The 7,266-nt window shown below is 40.8% G+C and overlaps 1 pseudogene; it reads right to left on the reverse strand.

Moving 5' to 3' along the window:
- Window positions 1-1,506: 1,506 nt before the first annotated feature.
- Window positions 1,507-2,740, reverse strand: LOC116268302 (uncharacterized; annotated as a pseudogene).
- Between the last annotated feature and the right edge of the window lie 4,526 nt (window positions 2,741-7,266).

The following is a 7,266-nucleotide window of genomic DNA, read 5'->3' on the forward strand; positions in this document are numbered from 1 at the left end:
CATTTCCTTGGTCATTTTGGAGATCCCGCTATGTCTAGTTACCTGGATTTACAGTCACAAATCGAAAGAGATCATTCGAAGCGGGTCAGCATACCAACGCCCATAAAAGACAGAGTACACTCACAAGACTCAACATTTGCTGAACCAATAGGACCAGTACAAGCAGATCAAACTGGTGCAGTTAAAAGTGGTCCGCTTCGCATTTGCCGTCACTTTTGTCCTCCATGCCATCGAAATCTTTTGCTATCTTTACGGTGATGAGGAGATCATCTGTTCCAAAGACACAAACAAAATCACAGTCACTTCGGATCTGTAGCTCTATATCCTTATCGTCGAAAACATCTCTTAGCTTTTTCCGCATTTCATCATACCGTTCATTTTTTGGTACCTGCCTGCCAGGCTCAACAGGCGGTCGGTTACTGTTTACGTAATAAAAATTCTACTTAGATGACCAGCGAACATTCGGATGATTTTCAATCGAGGGACCACTCGCATCACCCCAACCCAAAACTGAGGTTCAATAGGGCCTAGTCGAGACTGGTCAATGACGTGAAGAGCGAAGAGGAGATTCGACAAAAATTGAATAATAAGAGTCCTGAACATAAACAGCATCATTTGAACAGAATACCTACTTTTTGAACGGTGATCATCTAACTTTTGACTTTTTATTGGAGGTGGGGTGAGAATGGAATGGGGTTTTACTTTTATTGTTCATGATGAAATGGGGTATATATTAATGAATAGAAAATAATCTTCTGCTCTCAGACTCAAGAAAAAGCTAGGAGCGCAGATTCTACTCGCTGATAGCACAATCCTTCCCTTCTAATAAAAATAAACACATGAGATAAGCATAAAAAAGATTCCTGCCGCATCCAACAAACCACCATCTCAGATCACACCAACAAAAAACCATAGATTTATTTCATTAACTTCCAGATAAAGCAAACAACCAAAGGGAAAGTAACCCATATAATAAAAGTTAGATGACCGTTTCCTTTAGCCCCTATGTATGTGTATATCCAAGGATGGTCACCTTTTATCAAAGTACAACTAGTTGCGAAGCATGCGTCAAGATCTCTCATCACTGTTGCTATCTACAGTCGATGAGCAATAATTGAAGCTTCAAAACTTCACACCCATTAATTCTCTACTTGATCTTCATGATCAAAGATGAATTATTCAATACTGGATAATCACTCGATCCTTAGTCCAACTAACGACTCGTATTTCGATCATTTTAAATGAAAAATTCAAGATCGATGGTAGGGTCATCACGATGATTAAAATATCAGGTCAGCGAGTTTCTCTTGCGCAGGGTCCTGGTGGTATGCACGAATATGTCATCTTTCTTTTACAGCTTCTTGGATATGCAATTAAAATCGTATCCCATGAAGGCCTCCTGAGTGTCCTTGTGCCTCAGGATCATCTTGTATTATTACATATCCTGGATTTCAGTATCTTCGGATATGCACTCCTTGTAGTTCATATAGTCGTCCTCGATCGTCTTTATCGCGAATGAAGTACATCAGGCAGGAAAGGAGCGGCTATCTTCCGCATTTAAAGCTTTTACCATTACATTTTCTTGAAAAATGGATGGAACTTGACCTCCTCAATCCCTTTGTATCCTAGCCTGTCCTCGGGGCGCCTTTGGATAAGTTTGTTGATGAAGTCCACGCTCTCCCTGCTCCACCCATAAGGCGGGATTTAGTCTAGCTGCACTTGTTTAGCCAGCATTTTCTCACGAATTTCCTTTCTGTTTGCTCCGATATAGGGTCTCTGCGTATCAATAAAACTACCCTTCCGGTCATAAACTCGTAAGCGATGACTCCCAGTGCGAAAAAGTCGACAGGGAAGGAGTGATTGGTCTTGCAGATCACTTCAGGCGCCATATATCCAGGAGTGCCGCTGGTGTCCTATGCGTTGTTGGACTTGACTTCTCTAGATACACCCAGATCAGTAACCCTGAGGTAGCCCTTATCATCGAGGACTAGGTTCTCAGGCTTGAGGTCTCTATGAATGATGCGCTTGCTGTGGAGGTACTGGAGGGCAAGGACGATGCAGGCCAAGAAGAAACGCGTTTCCTCTTCTCTAAACTTGCGCCTATTGCCCAAGTGGTACCTGAGGTCTCCTCGATTGCAGTAGTCCATGACGAGGAAGAGGTTTTCCCTGTCCTGGAAGGAATGGGCCATGTTGACCAGAAAGGGATTTTTCAGTTTTTGCAAAAGTGCCTGTTCGTTCATGACAGAGTGGACGGACCGTTTGGATACGATCTTCACTTTCTGCATCTCCTTCATGGCAAACACCTTTCCCGAGGATTTCTCAGTCACTTTCCAAACTTTACCAAATCCTCCCTTTCCCACCACGAACTCCAGAGTGAAGCTGCTCGTTGTGATACGTTGGAGCACTTCTGGATCATACTCCTATGCGCTGCTTCTGTTTGTCGAGGCTCTGTCGGTCCGCAAAGGTTATCCAAGGCTGCTTTTGAGTTCTCGCGAGGGTTTGAGTGGCTTTATGGCGTCCAAGTTAATGTGGCTACGTGACAAAAAGGGTACAGGAAATTGCCAAAGAGGGTTCTTTTGTCTTTTTGCGGTGATCCAACGATGCTTTTCTTGCGGTTCTGCCTGGTGACAGCGTCCATGAAGACTTCGGAATCCCTGGTAGTGCGGACATCGTTGCTGAGGTTGGAGCTTTTCATGTCGAGGTTAAGCTGGAGAGGTTTGATAGGGAAGCTCTTCCCCATTTACGAGCTTTCAAACAGTCCTGGCGTCTACCGGCGCGCCTAGCGCATCCTCCTTATGCCCTGGAATGACATGATAAAATTATCTAGCGCTGCATCAAATCACCCCAAATCGCCCCCGAAGCCTCTCCCCGCTTCCAGAATAACCGCCGATTGGGAGTGGCCGCCCTGCCGCGTTCCCCCGTGCGAGTCCAGTGATTGTTACGGTTGTTAATAATCCAAAGTGTTACATTCGCAGTTTATAAAGAGTTACACCGATCAACCGTCCGCATGTTCCTCACCCGCCGACAGAACGGCCTCGTCGCGGCCAAGCGCGCCCCCTCCCGCCCCAGGACGCCTCCCTCTCCAAGAAAAAGTCCTTCCTCTCCCTCGTCACCAGGAGCAAGAGCAGGGAGAAGTCAAACTAGCACGAACGCGCCTGCACCAAGGGCAGCAGCAACGCTTCGGAATAACAACTTCCCCGTAAATTGAGGTATGATTCATACCAACTTCTTATGGACGATTGATTTTTTTTTGATTCTCTGCATATGCTGAGGTATTCGATAGCCAAACTATGGCTATTTTATCTGATCTTTCATCCACATTTGATGAAGCCCATCGATTGATATATTGAGAGTGTCAAAATAATAATTAGTGCTGCAGCATTTCATCATATCAGATAAAATTTCAAGACATATAAGAAGAACAGCAGTAAATCCTTGGCAAAGCCGGCGCGCCTAGCGCATCCTCCTTATGCCCTGGAATGACATGATAAAATTATCTAGCGCTGCATCAAATCACCCCAAATCGCCCCCAAAGCCTTTCCCCGTTTCCAGAATAACCCCCGATTGGAAGTGGCCGTCCCGCCGCGTTCCCCCGTGCGAGTCCAGTGATTGTTACGGTTGTTAATAATCCAAAGTGTTACATTCGCAGCTTATAAAGAGTTACACCGATCAACCGTCCGCATGTTCCTCACCCGCAGACAGAACGGCCTCGTCGCGGCCAAGCGCGCCCCCTCCCGCCCCCAGGACGCCTCCCTCTCCAAGAAAAAGTCCTTCCTCTCCCTCGTCACCAGGAGCAAGAGCAGGGAGAAATCAAATTAGCACGAACGCGCCTGCACCAAGGGCAGCAGCAAGTCCATCGAAAGACTGAACAGCAACCTCGGCAGCGAGACCGCTGTCGACCTTTCCAACCTAGCCTCCGAAAGGCACATAGCGCCGACCAAGAGGGAAGCATACCACCACAAAAACGCAAAGGGACACAAGGTGCAAAGCCTCGTCCTTGACCACGTCCAATTCGATACGTATTCTCTCTAGTAAACGTTCCGACCGCTTTGGAATCAAAACTCCCCCATAAATAAACTGATAACCGAGACTAATCAATTTTGATATTCATATTCATACTTTCCCATTCTTCCAAATCCCAGACAAAACATCAGTCAGTTATGCGAATAATTGATTTAAAATATTAGTGAGCTACTGATTAATTATTACTTTCCGCTAATGGATAAAACAACCAAGAAGAAAAGCAAGAAGACAACCAAAAAGACGACAGGGCCGAAGTTCGATGTAGATATCGATCTTGATAATGAAGAGCCGGACATACCTCTTGCCGCCCAGAAGGATGAGACTGACGAATTGAAACCGATGAAGATTTAACACGTGAAGATCCAGAGGGTTGAAACCAAAGAATAAATTAAGAATGAAAGCGCAACACCTGCAGCGTTGGAACCTGAACAGAAAGTATAGTATCAGGATAATGTCAAAAGATAGGAGGAAGATGTAATGCCCTAACCACAGATTGCAGTGAAATCTTTGGAGGTAGCAGCATCCGCATAAAAAGTAGAAGAAATCAGAGAAGTTGTATAAGTATAAGTAAAAACTCCCCCAAAAGTCATATAATCTGCCAACATCCCACCACCGCCAATCAACCTATCAAATGAATAAGATTTACTTGACTTATCTGAGCCTATCCCCACCAAAACCACCACAAAAGCAAAGCCTAAGAAGTAGGGTACTAAGGCCAAACCTAAGAAAAAGACAGAAGTGAAACCAACCGCAGGAATCAAATTTGATCTTGATGATTAACTTGAGTAAGATGTGCCAATCCCCAAGCCTAAGCCTGAGCCAATACATTATGAATAGCCCATCTAAAAGCCATAAGTAAAAGTATAGCAGTCATATGTGCCACAAGAGAAAACCGAAACAGTTTTCAATCGTAATGATTAAGCTAATTTCTCACATTAAATTGATGAAGATAAAAGAAAAGAACCAATAGTTGAGTAGTAATTCATCCAAAAGAAATAGGAGATAAATCTAGTATAAGAAAAACAACCTGATCATCCATCTGTCGTACACGAAGTCCCCCTTCCAGTCCAATAATAGCCACTTAAAGTGTAAATTAAGTCTCCTCAGATGCCTCCTTCTCTTCCATCTGCTCCAATTTAGTAGGATTAGCCTATAAATTAGCTGTAGAAGATGATTGCACCACCGAAGAAAGTAACTAAGCCAGCCAAGAAAAAAAAAGCTGGAAAGACTAAGGAAAATCCATCATCAAACTTGTTTAATACTGATTTCGAACAAGAATTGTTGAAAGTTTAGGAAGAAGTCCAAAGATAGCCATAAAAATAGTAGAAAAAATAATAATAAAGCAGGCTTATCAATGAAACAAATGAGCAAATAAATGAGCCAATTAAAGTCTAAGTACCTCAATAATAGCCAGCCCCAATTTAGGAGAAAAAGTAAATCACTAAAGAGAATATAATTGAAGATGATCATCCTATTATTTCAAAGCCAGAGCCTTAAAAGGAAAAACACTCAAAAGATTAAGCTGTCCTTTCTCATCATCATGTTCAAGCAGTTGAATAGATAAAGAAATAATAGATAAAATAAGAGTAAATAATCCCAAAAGTATAAAAACAACCAGCTCCTCCAGTTGAAAATGATGACGATAATTAAATCGGCATCATATCACTTCAAAAGACTTAACCCAAAAAACCGAAAAAAGCAACAAAAGGAACCAAAAAAGCTACTAAAAATGCCAACCTCTCAAAATAGCTTACATTTACAGTTGATTAAGCAATCGACGAGGTAGTTTCCTACAAAGAGGAAATACCATAACCAATCAAATAATAAAAGATATAAAAAATATAATTCAAGCACCAGATATAATAAGTGCCTGAGCTTGAAAGATAAAGGGAGGCATTTCCTATCTAAAAGTAGCCAACTAAAGAAATCCTTCCTTAATAGCCGTAAGTTAGCCTTCCAGTTGCAGTGATTAATGCAAATTAGGATGCATTTGTTGAGAAAAATAATCCAACCGTCTAGTAATACCACAAAGTTAACCAACTATAAGAGCAGTCTACTCATAAATAATGGCAAGAATAACCAAAATAACCAAAAGCATAGCCGATTGTATAATAAAACTATGAAGAGTTCAAAATAGATTTAGTTATAAAGCCAAACCCAGTATAAAAGGCCTCAAACATCAAAAAGAAAGGCAAAAAGGAAAAGAAGGACAAACCATCTGCAAATAATAATAAAAATATCATAACTTCAGACATATTGCTTGAAGATTAAGATAACTCTATTCCGTTTATTCAGCAGCCTATCCTGCAAGTTCAATAGATATAAGAGGAAAAACAGTAAATCGTTAAAAAATAATAAATCAAACCAGAGGAGCCCCTCATTTAAGAAAAAAATATTAAATGCTGAATGAATAATTATAAAAAAGTAGCCCATATTGTTAAACTAACCAAAATGCCAATTTGGAAGTGGAGAAAAAGTAATAAATCAATCAAAAGACATATTCTGAATAGCCAATCGAAGAGAAGAAGATAGATGGGCAATAGGAGCCATTTGCACAAAGAGAAGAATAGTTAAAGCCAGAAATCATCATCCAACCGATTGAACCAGTTAGCGAAGAGGTTTTGCAGTTCTAGTAAGAAGTAAAATTAGTGTAAATGAAATAACTTTCAAAAAATGCAACCTCCACCAATAAAAAAGTAACGAAAAAGACTAAAACTAAGACCAAAACCAAGGTTGAAACAAATACAAACATAGTTTTTGAACAGTTTATGAACGCCTAATCATAGTGCATAACTATAAATAAGGTATAAGAAATATAAAAAGTTGATATTGCTCCTCAAAAAGTATAAGAAAAGGTAGAATAAAAACCCCTAGTTTTGTAGACCCATTTAAATGAGCCAATTTAAGTCTAATAATCACCTATTTCTCCCCAAATTGCCTAATCAAAAGCTCAGACAGCTTAGCCAGTCATTTAACCAGTCATTCCCGTTCCATAAATCCAGCCGATTTAGCACAAACCTCAATAAGTTTAATAATTAAAAGCAATCTAGCCACCAAAGTAAGAAATACCTCAACCAAAAGCAGTCCAACAGTCATAGAAAGATGAACTGGCCATATAAATTTCTCTAAATGATCCCAAACAGAGCAAAAACGTGGAGAAGAATAAAAAACAAACTAAAAAGACTAAACCCAAAGGAAAGACATAAATTAAAAATGCTGTCATTATTGAAAAGGCAAATATTG

Source organism: Nymphaea colorata, unplaced genomic scaffold (genome assembly GCF_008831285.2).
Source record: "Nymphaea colorata isolate Beijing-Zhang1983 unplaced genomic scaffold, ASM883128v2 scaffold0206, whole genome shotgun sequence".
Lineage (NCBI taxonomy): Eukaryota > Viridiplantae > Streptophyta > Magnoliopsida > Nymphaeales > Nymphaeaceae > Nymphaea > Nymphaea colorata.